The 15,887-nt window shown below is 46.3% G+C and overlaps 3 protein-coding genes and 1 long non-coding RNA gene across 6 annotated transcripts in view; 2 read left to right on the forward strand and 2 right to left on the reverse strand.

The window, feature by feature from the left end:
- Positions 1-15,887, reverse strand: part of LOC101172629 (zinc finger protein 436-like) — a 1,005,429-nt gene that overhangs the window by 673,451 nt on the left and 316,091 nt on the right. The window lies entirely within an intron of this gene.
- The window catches only part of LOC110016657 (zinc finger protein 502-like), a 970,715-nt gene that overhangs the window by 582,929 nt on the left and 371,899 nt on the right, over positions 1-15,887 (forward strand). The window lies entirely within an intron of this gene.
- LOC105355262 (NACHT, LRR and PYD domains-containing protein 12) overlaps positions 1-15,887 on the forward strand; it is a 517,064-nt gene that overhangs the window by 30,408 nt on the left and 470,769 nt on the right. The gene's annotated exons all lie outside the window — the stretch shown is intronic.
- Positions 5,744-6,660, reverse strand: LOC111948755. The gene is made up of 2 exons (XR_002874737.1): positions 5,924-6,660; positions 5,744-5,835 (listed from the first exon to the last, which is right to left on the reverse strand). It is a non-coding gene; the product is annotated as an uncharacterized LOC111948755 (long non-coding RNA).

A 15,887-nucleotide genomic window follows, 5' to 3' on the forward strand; every position in this document is an offset into this window, starting at 1 on the left:
CTTCACAGACATCTTTAACATCTCCTTGGAGCAAGCCATCGTCCCATCATGCTTCAAGGCTACAACTATCATCCCTGTGCCAAAGAAACCATCACCATCCTGCTTCAATGACTACCGCCCCATAGCACTAACGCCCATCATCATGAAGTGCTTTGAAAGGCTAGTCATGTCACACATCAAGTCCACCCTTCCCCCCACCCTGGACCCCCTTCAGTTTGCATACCGACCCAAACGATCGACAGAGGACGCCATTTGTTCTGCTCTCCATCCAGCTCTCACCCACTTAGACAAAAAGGACGCATATGTGAGAATGCTGTTCATAGACTTCAGCTCCGCATTTAACACAATAATACCACAGCAACTCATTTGCAAACTGGACAAGCTGGGTGTTAACACCCCCATCTGCAACTGGCTACTGGACTTCCTCAGCCAAAGACCACAAACAGTACGAGCCGGCAACAACACCTCAAATACAATCATTCTCAACACCGGGGCACCCCAAGGCTGTGTGCTTAGTCCGCTGCTCTTCACCCTGCTGACACATGACTGCACGACAACCCACAGCACAAACCACCTTGTGAAATTTGCAGACGACACAACCCTGGTGGGTCTCATCACCAAGGGCGATGAGACCAACTACAGGGAAGAGGTGGATCTGCTGACAAAATGGTGCAGAGACAATAACCTCCTGCTAAATGACAAAGGATATTGTTGTCAACTTCCAGAGGGGCAACACTCAACACCTGCCACTGATAATTGATGGTACTGCTGTGGAGAGAGTGAGCAGCACAAAATTCCTGGGGGTACACATCAGTGAGGACCTCTCCTGGACCGCCCACACCACATCATTGGCAAAGAAAGGTCAACAACGTCTCTACTTCCTGCGGAAACTAAAAAGATCAGGTGCCTCACCAGCCATCATGACCACATTCTACAGAGGAACCATCGAGAGCATCCTCTCCAGCTGCATCACTGTGTGTGTGTGTGGGGGGGCAGCTGTACACACAGCAACAGGAAAGCCCTGCAGCGCATAGTCAACACAGCCAGGAGAATCATTGGAACACCACTCCCTTCCCTGCAGGACTTATACATCACCCGCCTCACCCGCAAAGCACTAACAATAATCAAGGACACACACCACCCTGCACACAACCTGTTCAGCCTTCTGCCCTCGGGGAGGAAGTACAGGAGCCTCCGCTCACGGACCACCAGACTCAGAAACTGCCTTGAGACACTGCCATAAGTGCACTCGCACTTTTATAGCAAATTGCCAATGTTGTATATTGTAAATTGTATCTTTTTCTTTCTTTTTACTTATTCATCTTATTTTAAACGTATACTTTGTTTTTATTTTTCTTCTCCTGAACAGACGAGAGAGTAAGAAACGGAATTTCGATTCATTGTATGTGATGCACATATGAAGAATTGACAATAAAGTTGACTTTGACTTTGACTTTGAGATGTTCTGAACAAAATGTTGCAGAACTTCCTGGATCCAGAAATGCATATGTTTTAACTGTGTGGTTTCCTTTAACACTTCTTATCTTCACAGGGAGAATGGATAATACGCAACGGTCCTGACCGGCCCCTGTATGTCCACATGTTTTGGGTGAAGTGGGTTGGTTAGAGGTCCCTTGTGACTCTGGTGATGATTGTTGTTTAATGTGAAGCACAGTTGGGTGGGTTTGCCCACACATTTTACATGTCAGACGTTTGATACACTCACGGCTCATGTGTCCCACACAAAGACATCCAAAACAAATCCCTTTGCTTCTCAAGAGTTGAATCTTTTCTTTATGTTTCTTTCTGTTGAACTGTTTACATTCCTCCAAAGTATGACAGCGTTCACAGCAAAGACATATAGGGTTCCTGTGAAGAAACTGGATTCTCTAGAAAGGACTGTATTAAATTTTAGTTCGTAACCCCGTCAGTTTCTTGCACACAGAAATAATGAATAATGACTCAGAGACAAAACTTAGCTTTTGTGGAGGTTTTACTTCTTACAAACACGAAGGGGACAGACAGATGAACATGGTATATTCAAAGTCCGAACCAACGAGCTCAGGGATGGGCTTTGGTATAAAAACCCTGCATTTGCATATTCAGAAGATCGTCCGATGGACCTCGTGTGAAAATTAACGCCCACAGGTTACTGCTGGAGAGAAGCTCCAAGGCTAAAGTGAAGATAAGTCTGAGGCCTGCTCAGCAGAAAACACATGCACAGAAAAGAGGGAGTCTGAGAATGAACTGTTAGAACAATAGTTTGGCTGTGCTTTCTTCAAATGTAATATAATTTTGAGATGACAATACATGCTCAGTGAATTAAGTTTAAACTCTTCTTTCTCTTTCGGCTTTTCCCATCAGGGGTCGCCACAGCGAATCATCCTTTTCCACCTCACTCTATCATGAACATCTTCTATCCTAACATTAGCCAACTTCATGTCCTCTGTCAAGACATCCATATATCTCCTCTTTGGCCGTCCTCTTGCCCTCCGGCCAGGCAGCTCCATCTCCAACATCCTTCTACCAATGTATCCACTATCCCTCCTCTGAACATGTCCAAACCATCTCAGTCTGGCTTCTCTGACTTTGTCGCTAACACAGGCAACATGAGCCGTCCCTCTGATGTACTCGTTCCTTATCCTGTCTAACCTGGTCACTCCTAAGGAGAACCTCAACATCTTCATCTCTGCTACCTCCATCTCAGCCTCTTGTCTCTGTCTCACTGCTACCGTCTCTAACCCATAGAGCAGAGCTGGTCTCACCACTGTCTTGTACACCTTTCCTTTGAGTCTTGCTGGCACTCTTCTGTCACACAACACTCCTGACACTTTCCTCCACCCGCTCCAACCTGCCTGCACTCGCCTCTTCACCTCTTTTCCACAATCCCCATCACACTGAACTGTTGACCCCAAGTACTTAAACTCCTGCACCTTCTTCACCTCAGCCCCCTGTAACCTAACGCTTCTACCTTGATCCCTCTCGTTCAGACACATGTATTCTGTCTTACTACGACTGACCTTCATACCTCTTCTTTCCAGAGCAAACCTCCACCTCTCTAGCTGTTCCTCCACCTGCTCTCTACTCTCACTGCAAATTACAATGTCATCCGCAAACATCATTGTCCAGGGAGATTCCTGTCTTACCTCGTCTGTCAGCCTGTCCATCAGCATAGCAAACAAAAAAGGACTCAAAGCTGATCCTTGGTGTAGTCCCACCTCCACCTTGAACTCCTCTGTCTGACCTACAGCACATCTCACCACCGTCATACTTCTCTCATACATGTCCTGAACTACTCTGACATACTTCTCTGCCACTCCAGACGACCTCATACAGTACCACAGCTCCTCCCTCGGCACCCTGTCATACGCCTTCTCTAAATCTACGAACACACAATGCAGCTCCTTCTGACCTTCTCTGTACTTTTCCATCAACATTCTCAAAGCAAAAATGGCATCAGTGGTGCTCTTACGGGGCATGAAACCATACTGCTGCTCACAGATCTCCACCTTCTTCCTAAGCCTGGCTTCCACTACTCTTTCCCACAGCTTCATTGTGTGGCTCATCAACTTTATTCCTCTATAGTTGCTGCAGTTCTGCGTGTCACCCTTGTTCTTAAAGATCGGGACCAGAACGCTTCTCCTCCATTCCTCAGGCATCTTCTCACTCTCTAAAATCCTATTGAACAACCTTGTTAGAAATTCCACTGCTGTCTCTCCTAGGCACTTCCATACCTCCACAGGTACGTCATCAGGACCAACGGCCTTTCCGCTCTTCATCCTTTTCAGAGCCTTCCTAACCTCATCCTTTCCAATCTCTGCTACTTCCTGCTCCACAACAACCACATCTTCCTCCCTTCTTTCCCTGTCATTTTCCTCGTTCATCAGCTCCTCAAAATACTCCTTCCATCTTTTCTGTACACTCTCCTGGGTTGTTAGCACCTTTCCATCTCTGTCCTTAATCACCCTTATCTGTTGCACGTCCTTCCCATCTCTGTCTCTCTGTCTGGCTAGCCTGTACAAGTCCTTCTCTCCTTCCTTTGTGTCTAACCTGTCATATAGCTCATCGTAAGCTTTCTGTTTGGCCTTTGCCACCTCTCTCTTCACTCTACGCTGCGCTTCCTTGTACTCCTGTCTACCTTCCTCAGTCCTTTCTACATCCCACTTCCTTTTAGCCAACCTCTTCCTCTGGACGCATTCCTGTACTTCCTCATTCCACCACCAAGTCTCTTTACCGTCTTTCCTCTTTCCAGATGACACACCTAGCACCTTCCTACCTGTTTCCCTGATAATCTCTGCTGTAGTTTTCCAGTCCTCTGGAAGCTCATCCTGACCACCCAGGACCTGCCTCAACTTCTGCCTAAATTCCTCACAAGTTTCTTCATTCTGTAGCTTCCACCACTTGGTCTTCTTTTCTGTTTTCCCTCTCTTCTTCTTCCTGACCTCCAGAGTCATTTTACACACCACCATGCGGTGCTGTCTGGCTACACTCTCTCCTACCACCACTTTGCAGTCATTAACCTCTCTCAAATGACCTCGTCTACATAGGATGTAGTCCACCTGAGTACTCCTACCTCCACTTCTGTATGTCACTCTATGTTCCTCTCTCTTCTGGAAGTAAGTGTTGACTACAGCCATTTCCATCCTCTTCGCAAAGTCCACCACCATCTGTCCCTCCAGATTCCTTTCCTTCACACCAAACCTGCCCATCACCTCCTCATCACCTCTGTTGCCCTCACCAACATGCCCATTAAAGTCTGCTCCAATAACAACTCTCTCTCCTCTGGGAAAACTCTCTATGACCTCATCCAACTCACTCCAGAATCTCTCCTTCACTTCTAACTCACAGCCAACCTGTGGCGCATACCCACTGACTACATTCACCATCACCCCTTCAATTTCTAACTTTAGGCTCATCATCCTGTCTGAGACTCTTTTCACCTCTAGAACACTGTTTACAAAGTCCCCCTTCAGAATCACTCCTACCCCGTTTCTCTTCCTATCAACACCATGATAGAACAGTTTGTATCCTCCTCCAATACTACGTGCCTTGCTGCCCTTCCACCTTGTCTCCTGCACACACAGTACATCTACTTTCCTTCTCTCCATCATGTCTGCCAGCTCTCTGCCTTTCCCTGTCATTGTGCCAACGTTAAGAGTCCCTATTCTCAAACCTATGTTCCTGCCTTTCCCCTTCTCTCTCTGGCCACGGACCCTTCTGCCTCCCCTCTTTCTTCCACCAACAGTAGTCAAATTTCCACCGACACCCTGTAGGTTAACAGCATCGGTGGCGGTCGTTGTTAACCCGGGCCTCGACCGATCCGGTATGTCTGAAGTGTTGTGGATGATTCGCATGGTTATTTTGGCAATTTTTACGCCGGATGCCCTTCCTGACGCAACCCTCTCTATTTATCCGGGCTTGGGACCGGCACAGAAGTTACTGGCTTGCAACCCCTGTGGCTAGAGTGAATTAAGTTTAAACCATTAGTGTAATAAAAGTTAAAGGCAGTTTCAAACTTTTCTTCAGTTTGTTGTGTTTGGTTGCTAGGTAACAGGGTCTTTAATGTCTATGATGTCATGGTGGCTTTCAGAGTTGAACTCCTGAATATGACGGTAAACATTTGGATTGAACAAAAATGGGATTGAAGCTCATGCTAAATCCTGATCTCAATGCTGAAAAAACCTCCTCCTAGATTCTGGTTGTTTGGAGAAGTCCTCCTCTTCCAAGAATTCCTGAAAAAAGCCCTCATTTCTCCTGACCATCTTCAAAGCCACTTTCTGCTTTAGTTTAGTCCAAACTTGCTTTATGCTGACAACATTTACAGCTTGAATCCATCTGAAGAATCCAAGGAAACAAAGCAATCTAAGTCTGCATTCATGCCACTTCAGAACCAACAAAGCATGTTTCCAGGACGCTGACTTACCAATAGAACTTGGGATTTCCTTTGCAGAATCCTTCTCCGTGTGTTTTCCTTTGTTTTTCTCCCCAAAACCTAAAGCAGAGATTTTTACTGAGCTGCAGAACAAACGTCTGACTGCTTTAACCGCCGTTGATGGTTTGTTGTGTTTCCCTCTATAGCTGCTATGGTCTTGGTATGGTTGCTAGGTAACGCTGTCTTTGATGATGATGACGTCAGAGTGGCCTCTAGAATGGACTTTTTTCTTGTGGAACCAGGAGCTGTAACCTTTACGGCACTAGGACCCAGAAAGAGCTCCAGGCAGTGACGGTGTTCAGTGACGTCACTCCTCAGTGACGGACATGCTGTACACAGCAGACTGCAGACCAGCCCACACCAGCAACACCATAGTGTAGTTTGCAGACGACACTACTGTGGTGGGGCTGATCTCTGGAGACGACAAGACGGCCCACAGAGACAAAGTCCTGAAACTGTCCAGGTGGTGTCAGGCTAACAACCTCATCCTGAACACCACCAAGACCAAGGAGATCATCCTGGACTTCAGGAAGAACAGAGCAGATCCAACCCCACTCTACATCGATGGAAACTGTGTGGAGAGGGTCCACAGCTTCACCCTCCTGGGCACCACCATCTCGGCTGACCTCACAGGGTCTAACAACACCATCAGGAAGGCTCAGCAGCACCTGCACTTCCTGAGAAGACTCAGGAAGAACAATGTGAACCAGGAGCTGCTGGTCACCTTCTACCGCTCAACCATTGAGAGCATCCTGTCCTCCTGCATCACAGTGTGGTTCTCCCACTGCACTGAAGCAGAACAGCAGAGCCTCCAGAGAGTGGTAAAGACAGAAGAGGATCATCAGCTGCCCCCTCCCCTCACTGAAGGACATCTACCAGTCATGCTGCCTCAGCAGAGTGACTAACATCATCACTGACTCCACCCATCCTGCTTTCTCTCTGTTTGATCTGCTGCCCTCTGGAAGGAGGTACAGGTCCATCAGAACCAGGACAAACAGACTAAGGAACAGCTTTTTTCCACAGGAAATCACCATACGGAATACACACACTTCCACCAACCACACCCACTCTGACTTTTTACAAACGCTAAATCTCTGACTACACATGTGTGAAATATCTTGACTTCTGTGCAATAACACAATATCTACTATGCTGCGCTCACAGCAACTCGACTCATTCCATTCTATTTTGTCCATACATATTTAATATTTACCAGTTTCTGTACATATTGTTCATATTTTTAGAGATGTAAATACAGTTATTCTATTTTATTTTATTTAACTTCATCACTTCAAGGCTGCTGCAATTTCATTGTATCCCCATCTACAATGACAATAAAGAATTCTGATTTATTTCTGGAAGACGCCATTTTTGTCCCTAAATGTTGGATTCAGTCTGAATTCCAGTCCCACTCCCAGCATTCCTGCTCCTCTTTAGCTCCTCCTCTTCCTCCTGATCAAAGTTTGAAGCCCAGAGCCAAAAGTGCGTCTGCAGCTGCTTCTGCTCCAGCAGCCGCTCCCTCTGCTCCTCCTGCCTCTCCTCCTCTGGGAGCTCCTGCATCCTCCTGCGCTCCTCCCTGTCCTCCAGCATCATCAGGAGGCTTTCAAAAGGCTTTCTGGAATGTTCCAAAGCAGAAACCTTCATCATTTGAAGATGGAGGAAGACTCCAACACTGACAGACAGACAGACAGACAGACAGGAAGTCTCCTGGTTTTTCTGCTTCAGAAGGTTTTTGGGAAACTGCAGAGTTTTCTTTGTGGAGCTAAAGAGCTGCTGTCAGTCTGCTTTGGTCCATCAGGAATGAAGGTCAGGACTGAGAGGAACCTGAAGAAAGTGACTCTTCATCATCTGCTGCTGAAGAAGACAGAGGAAGATCCACTGTGAGAGCAGCTGCAGAAAGCTTTCTGCTGTTTTTCTCCTCTGAGAGAGTTTGGAGTTCCCAGCAGTTTGAGTGGAGCTGAAGCAGCAGAGCTGAAACAGACGTTCTTCTGCTCCCATTCAGCATGAACGGACAGATCCACTGAAGGCCGGCCTGAAGCTCTGGCTTCCAACACGTCTGCATGGATCCAAGCGTGTGCAGTGTGTGCTGACATGCTGTTCTCTGAGGAACATGTTGGTGTCTGACTGGATCTGAGGACACAAACAGCTGCTGACATCTGAGAGGGTCAAGCTGCAGAGTGGCTCCTCAAAGCTCACGTCTCTGTGACAAACATGATGCTGCTTCTGTCTGTGCTCCACCACTAAAAGGACTGTCCAGAGTTGGTCCTGATCCGGTTCTAGTCTTTCTGGCTCCAACTTCTCTTTCCTGTCAGGAACCCTTCATGTTCTCTGCCTTCCTCACATTTCTGTCTTCTCTCTGGGCTTGAAGCCCAAAAGGAGCTGAAAGCTGCTGACTTCAGTCTGATCCCATGTTCTGGATCATCCGTGTTCCTGAAACAGCTGCTGGACCCGTGATCAGAGGAACCCAGGAACCGGAGAACTTCCCAGAACATGCAGACACATGTGGAACTGTTCTGATCATCTGTGTGTGTTGACAGTGAAGGAGAGCTTTGTCCTTCAAGAACTTCATCTTTGAAAAAACTTTATTGACTCTGACAGAGTTTCAGTTTGAATCCATGTGGTTTTCATTCTTCCATTGACGTTGTCTCCAGAAACTAAAGATCTGCTGAATCAATGCTCCTCTGAGAACTTTGGAGCTTTTCTCTGCATCTGTTCCACACTTGAATGTGCAGAAGATCAAAGCGCCGGACGCTCTGAGCTTCAGCGTTCCAGTCAGCAGCTGCTGAACCAAAGCCAGCAGCAGGTGAGGATCTGGGCCTCAAAGCAAACGGACAGAAAGATGAATGGAAGAAGGGATGGAGTCCCAGTGTTGAAGACATCAGCTGGAGAAGCTCTGAGGCTCTTTCAGGTGGGCGTGGCAGCGCTGCTGCTTTCCAGCAAACCAAGCAAACTGCAGCATCTGTGATCTGAGAGGCTGTTGGTGAAGAAGAGCATCATCAGCATAGAACTGTGGGCCGTTTGGCTTCAGAAGAACAGCTTCATGATGTGGAAAGAATCTGTGTCCTTCAACAGGTCCAGAAGATCCCAAACATGGAAACTGGAAGCAGTTTGGATTCCGGTTTCTTCCTGAACTTTGAGGATCCAAATGCTGAAAATGGAAGCTGACAGAAAATGCAGCAGACTTTACCAATGTGCTCAGAACACTAGAACATCCACAGAAGAAGAAAACACTGTTCTAGTGGAACATCTACAACTTCTGTCCATGATTCAGAGGAACTAAAGAAAGATGACTCCTCCCACTTTGGGTTTGGTCAAATGTAGAAAAGAACAAACAACCAAATCAAAACAATTTGGATCAATTCTGGCTGAAAATGTTCAAACTTTTCAACTTTCAGGAAAAAGAGATTTAAAGAAATAAATCTATTTTAGAATCTATGAAGAACACTGACTGGAAAACAGCGCCAGACCAGAACGCTGCTTTTTTGAAGGTCCCGCCGGTAATGGGACCTTCCAGCCGTTGTCTCTGGATCAAAGTGGAACGGCTGTCTTCAGATGTTGTGGTGAGAAACACAGAACTTCACTCTCTGTCACTGCTTGGTGGGCACATTCACACTTCACTTTGTTGTCACAGACGGGATCATCATCATCATCATCATCATCAAGAGTCTCTGAGGGAAGGAAGGGATGTGGACGCACCCTTGTGCTACTTTAACATTGGGAGATAGGTCAGAGTTAGGTCCGCCTCCAGCTGACACATGTAGGTGGTTCTTTCAGAGGTGCTGATGTTTGTTGGAAGAACAAGTCTCTCAGGTGATGGAAGCAGCAGATATTGGAGGAGAAGATTTCATCTGAGAATACGGAGAACTCCCAGACCAAAGCTGTTCCTGTCTCCAACAGTCTAGAACCGTTTGTCCTGCTGGAAGTTCATGATGTTTACTTCTCGCTGGATTTCCATTTTCCAGTGTTTCCACAACTGATGATGTCATCAATCTGATCTTTCAAAACACATTACTTCCTGGTTTCATTGACAGCAAATGTTCCTAAAGATCTGACCCCCTAAAAGCTCCAATAGCAGCTCAGCAGAAACTGTGATCTGATCTTGAGCCTGATGAGGAAGCATCTTTCTGCAGGTGGTGCTGCAGCTTTGGGCATGTTTTCCAACTCTTTAGCTTCTGCTGTTCATGGAGTCGTGTCCCTCTGTTCTTGGAAAGGAGAAACGTGCAGAGAACTTTTCCCATTTCCACTCCCTCCTTTCAGCTGCTGCCCACTGTTCCCCTCTGAATCAGGAGGGAGGAGCTCTCATCTGTTCTGCCCACCCCCATCTAGAAAGACATCAGCACCACCTGAACATTCCAAAGCTCTTTTCCAACCATTTCTACTGAGAAGGAACCAAACACATGAAGATTAGAACAGCTGGAACAGGATGAGGGGGAAGGCTAAAGATTCAAGTCTGTTTGTGAGTCAAAGATAGAATGAAGACAGAAATCAATAGAAAACACAGAGTTGATTCAAAAGAGCATTTATTAGATCCAAACAGGCTGCAGGAATTTTACAGACAGCTTTCAGTTTGAAGCCTTTTGACACTATGATGAAGTTCTGCAAACAGCCAGCAGGTGTCTCCCTTCTCCCTCCTGCTTCACTGCAGTTGGTGTTGTTGCAGCAGCTGCATCAAAGTGATTCTCTGCATCCAGAGGCTGTCATTTCTCACTAAGATCCACTCTGTTCATTCATGTCCTCTGGAGAAAACAGGCTTTATGCTCAGAAAGTTTCTATTAGTTTCACACATTCTAGAAAATGAGGAGATTCTACTGGATTTAGATGAAACTTCTTTAAAACTGCAGCTAAAAATGCTGTCAGCATGAAAAAGAACAGAGTTTTACCCACAAAAAAACAAAGAAAAAGGAAGTTCAGTCAGAAAACTGTGGAAAACATCAATCAAAGCAAAACTCTGTGTCTTTCAAACTGCATGAGTCAATATTTGATCATCAACAGAACAGAGATGATAGAAAAATTAATCAACTGAGAGACTTTTGTTCACTAACTGAGATCAGACGGGATTTCTGCTCCAAAAACTGACTTCAAAGGACTTGAATCCAAACCAGTGAGTCATGTGACCACAGCGTTTGTCTTTGTCTCCACTATGAACATTCTGGTCACATGACCATGTTGGATGTTTCTGAATGAAACTCTGTGCTTGTTTGTCAATGAGAGTTTCTGGAGAACAGAAATCAAGTGTGAAACATCTGGAACCAGAATCTTGTGATCCAGAGTTCTGGTTCTGTCCCTGTTCCAGAGACAGAACCAGGATCCAACGCCTGACTGTGTTTTCCCCTGACCCACACATAGATCTATGTCATCCAGAAATGTTCTGTCTGATCAATGATTCCCTCAATCCTTGATTGGTCCATCCCAAACTCACATCTGTCCATCAAATGTAGATGAAAGAAGAAAGTGATGATCTAGAAAATAATCTGTTTGTCTGCAGGTCTGTTTTTCTCCAGATCCTGGAGCTGCTGAACATCTAAATCCAACCCATGTTTCAGATCAACACTCCAAGTTTGAATGAGAAGAGGAAGTGCAGTTCTCCATCAGTCCACCGGGGGAGCTGCAGCACAATAACTGTCCACTTGATGCTAAGAGAGACAGTGGAGCTGATCTCAGATCAGTTCATGCTGCAGCTCTGACACTCATCTCCACTTCCTCTGATTCCTCCATCACTCTGCTCTCCACCTCCCAGGAACACCGTCCAGTCACAACATCTCTGCAGACCAGCTGCTGCTGCTGCTCCTCTCTGCTCCTCCAGGAGGAACATCAGTCTTCTTCTTCTGAAGAGTCTTCTGCCTTCCACCTACAGAGAGAAAGTGTAGAGACAGAGATGAAGGAGTGTCTCCTGATCCTGGTCTGTCAGTCAGTGATGCAGCACAGCAGCAGAAAGAGCAGCAGGAGCTTCAGTCCTGTTCAGAGTAGCAGCTTCCTGTCATCTTCACCTGTTGGAGCTTCTGCTGCTCTGATTGGCTGACTGTTGTCCTGAAGCCTGTCATCATTCTCCTCAGAGCTTCACTGAGAAGCTGCAGCTTCACAGGAAACTCTGCATCTTTGCTCTCAGACTAACTTTAGGACCAAACATCTGGAAGCAGCTGGACTGACTCCAACCCTCTACTGACCTCAGAGTCTGCAGTTTGGAGTTTGGACTCTCCACCAGATCCTGGAGCTGCTGAACATCTGAATCCTGAAGGTTGTTGCAGTTCAGGTCCAGTTCTGTCAGGTGGGACGGGTTGGACTTCAGAGCTGAGACCAGAGCATCACAGCTGGACTTTGACAAACTGCAGTTCATTAACCTGAATCCAGAACAAAGAGTTGAGTTCAAAGACAAAGTTCATGTTTTTCATCCTTCACTTCTTCTAAAGAGTTCAGAGCTGAAGAAGATCAGAAGGTTTAGAAAAAGCCCAAAGATGTGAAGCAACAGCAGCAGATCAGAAGAGTCCAGCAGAAGCAGAGAAGAAGAACATTCAGGAACATTCAGGACAACATGCAGCTGCTTCAGGACAGAAGTCCAGATGTGTGAAAGTCAAACATCCGCCTGTGGCTGCATCCAAACCAACTGATGTTTCTGCAACAACAGCAGAAAAAGTCCACTTCCTCTTTCTGCTCAGCTCTTCTCCAAACACCACTGAATCATGGGAGAATTTCAGCAGCATGATGCTGGAAAGCCTTCATCCCAGTTTTCAGGAGATGATCTTCCAGTCCTTTTCTGCTGCAGCCCTTCAAGCAGAAACTTTCAGCACCAACAGATCAAAGCAGAGAGAAGAAGGAAGTGATGAGGAAGAGTCAGCAACAAATGTTGGACATTGATCCCAGATCCATGACTTCAGCTCTGAATGAAGAGTCAGAAGCTGCTGGGAGCTTTGATGGATGATGTGATGATGTTTGTGGATGAAAAGGTGAGGATGTTTGTGGAGGATGTGTCTGTCAGAGCAGCATCCAGCTGCAGCATGACTCTGTCACTGTCTGCTCACAAACATCAGCCGCTGGACTCTCAGCTGCATCTGCTGAAACACAGCAGCAGGACTCAGAGTGCATGTGAGCGTGCACGGCTGCTTCTTCTGCACGCGCTTTAAAGGAGTCTGTTGGAGCAAAGACACAAAGAAGAGCTGATGGCTGCAAGCAGAACTTTGTGGAGCACAAATGTCAGCAGACAGCTTTGAAACAAGCAGCTGCAGGAAGAAAAGAAGACGTTCTTCTGCAGATCTTTGAAGAGAACAAGCAGCTGCTGGAAGACGCTGCTGCAGATCAGAATCTGGACATTTCTGCTCACTGTGGGTCAACACAACTTTGTCATCATTTTGATCTGAACACAACTGAAACATGGAGTCTGACCTCAGAGTCTGCAGTCTGCAGTCTGGACTCTCCAGAAAACCACACAGATGAAGAACTCCTGAATCCTGCAGGTTCTGGTTCTCACTCAGGTCCAGTTCTGTCAGATTAGACGGGTTTTTCTTCAGAGCTGAGACCAGAACTTCACAGCTGATCTCTGACAGACTGCAGCTCCTCAACCTGCAATCAGACAGAAAAGTGTGTTCAGGAGCAGTGATGCAGCTGGAGGTCCAGGAACTTGGTCCATTCAGTCAGGTGGGACCCGCCCTGATGAGAGACTGACGGAGGACATTTTCACTGATTGCTCATTTCTTTTGGATTTGGACCCAAAAATATGATCAGGAATGAAAATGCAATTGATTAGAAATGACTTGAAATGAAGTTAAAACAGACGAGGAATTGAAATGTCATTGATCATCATGAATTATTTATTACTTGAATTTGGTGGCGCGCACAGAAGCAGTGGCCTGGAGCTCACACAGTTGTTCATTTTTTTGCACTATAACACTGGTGATGTCCATTTTTTTTGCACATATCAAGAACACTATCCCTCCAGTACAGTCGTAATTACAACTAAATACCAGAGAACATCACTTGTCAGCTGAGGACCTCATCCCACTGGAGATCGCCAGACCACCTCCCGGTATACTAACAGCAGAAGGCCAGAGAAGGAGACGCTGCTAGCGCAGACAGAAGAGAGGCAAGAGAGCGGGTATAAGGGTTCAGCTAAAGGCTAATCCGTTTAAAATGCCACTTCTTACCTTCTTCTAACTTCTTTCTCTCCAATGTGCAAATTCCGGAATAAGATAGATGAGCTACAACAGCTGACAGCTACACAAAGGACTTTAAACAAGTGCTGCTGCATGATTCTCTCGGAAACGTGGCTCGACAGCACCATCCCAGACGTGGCTATAGAGCTAAAAGGCCACACCTCCTTCATGCTGCTCGCAATTCCCATTCATGTATTCTGCCAGTTACAGCTCCAAACAAAGAGGAGTTGCTGTCTTTATTAGTAAAAACAATTCACACAGATTCTTCACCTCACTCTTGGTTCACTCTGACTCCACAATCATTATAGGAGGAGATGTCAATCTGATTCTGGATACTGTACTTGACAGACTCAGCACAGCAGCTAACCAGCGCACATGGCGGTCTGCAAGTATCCTAAAGCAGTACATGAATGATCTGGTTCTCTGCAACGCATGGCGCTCATGTCACCCAATCACTAGTGTTTAGGTGACATGAGCGCCAAGTGTAGTGACTAAAGGGTTCACCTTCTTCTCTCCAGTTCACCATTTACACTCTCGTTTAGACTATTTATTAGTCAGTAAATCCTTTTTGAAAGATATCAGAAGTTCCAACATTCATCCAATCAGTATCAGTGATCATGCACCAGTTTCTGTAAATATTTATATTGGAATATCCTCATCCTTAGGTACAACCTGGAGGTTTAACACATCTCTGCTAAAAGACCAGGCAGACACTCGGATGACAATGTCCGCAGACTCGTTAATATAATTGACTTCTCCACTATTAAAAACCAGGATATGACCTTACTATCGCTGGATGCTGAAAAAGCTTTTTACAGAGTAATCTGGACGTTTGGGTTTGGAGAATCACTCATCAATTGGATTAAATTATTATTTCACTACCCCAATGCATTAGTCAGAACTAATAGACAGACTTCCAACAGGTTTTTTTTGGGAAGAGGAACCTGGCAAGGTTACCCCCTCTGCCCCTTTCTTTTTGCTATATTTATTGAGCCTCTAGAAGCAGCAATTGGACAGAATGACCCATCTGCCCATTCAGTGGCGCCTCCAGAAATTTTTCATGGAGTTGGCCGGAAGGGGGCCACTTTAAATCTTGTGGTGGCACACAAAAACCATGAGCTACATTTTGAAAATTCATTCTGCTAAATGTAGTAAAACAGCCTTTAGAAAACTAACTGAAAGTTAAATGACTACTGATATATTTTGATTTATTGTGTTTATATTTAATGCTTAGGTGTGTCTGCTTGTTCATGATAGATATCTATAATGAACAAAAAGTCAGTTGTTCTGAAATAATAATAATCCATCCATCCATCCATCCATCTTCCTCCGCTTATCCGGGACCCGGTCGCGGGGACAGCAGTCTAAGCAGAGATGCCCAGACTTCCCAGCCACTTCCTCTAGCCCCTCTGGGGGAACCCCGAGGCGTTCCCAGGCCAGCCGAGAGATGTAGTCTCTCCAGCGTGTTCTGGATCTTCCCCGGGGCCTCCGCCCAGTGGGACATGCCCGGAACACCTCTCCAGGGAGGCGTCCAGGAGGCATCCATACTAGATGTACGAGCCACCACAACTGGCTCCTTTCGATGTGGAGGAGAAGCAGTTCTACTCCGAGCTCTCCGCGGGTGGCCGAGCTTCTCACCCTATCTCTAAGGGAGCGCCTCGCCACCCTACGGAGGAAGCTCATTTCAGCCGCTTGTATTCGGGACCTCGTTCTTTCGGTCATAAACCATAGCTCATGACCATAGGTGAGTATTGGAACGAAGATCGACCGGTAAATTGAGAGCTTTGCTTTTCGGCTCAGCTCTCTCTTCA

Source organism: Oryzias latipes, chromosome 2, assembly GCF_002234675.1.
Source record: "Oryzias latipes chromosome 2, ASM223467v1".
NCBI classification, from domain to species: domain Eukaryota; kingdom Metazoa; phylum Chordata; class Actinopteri; order Beloniformes; family Adrianichthyidae; genus Oryzias; species Oryzias latipes.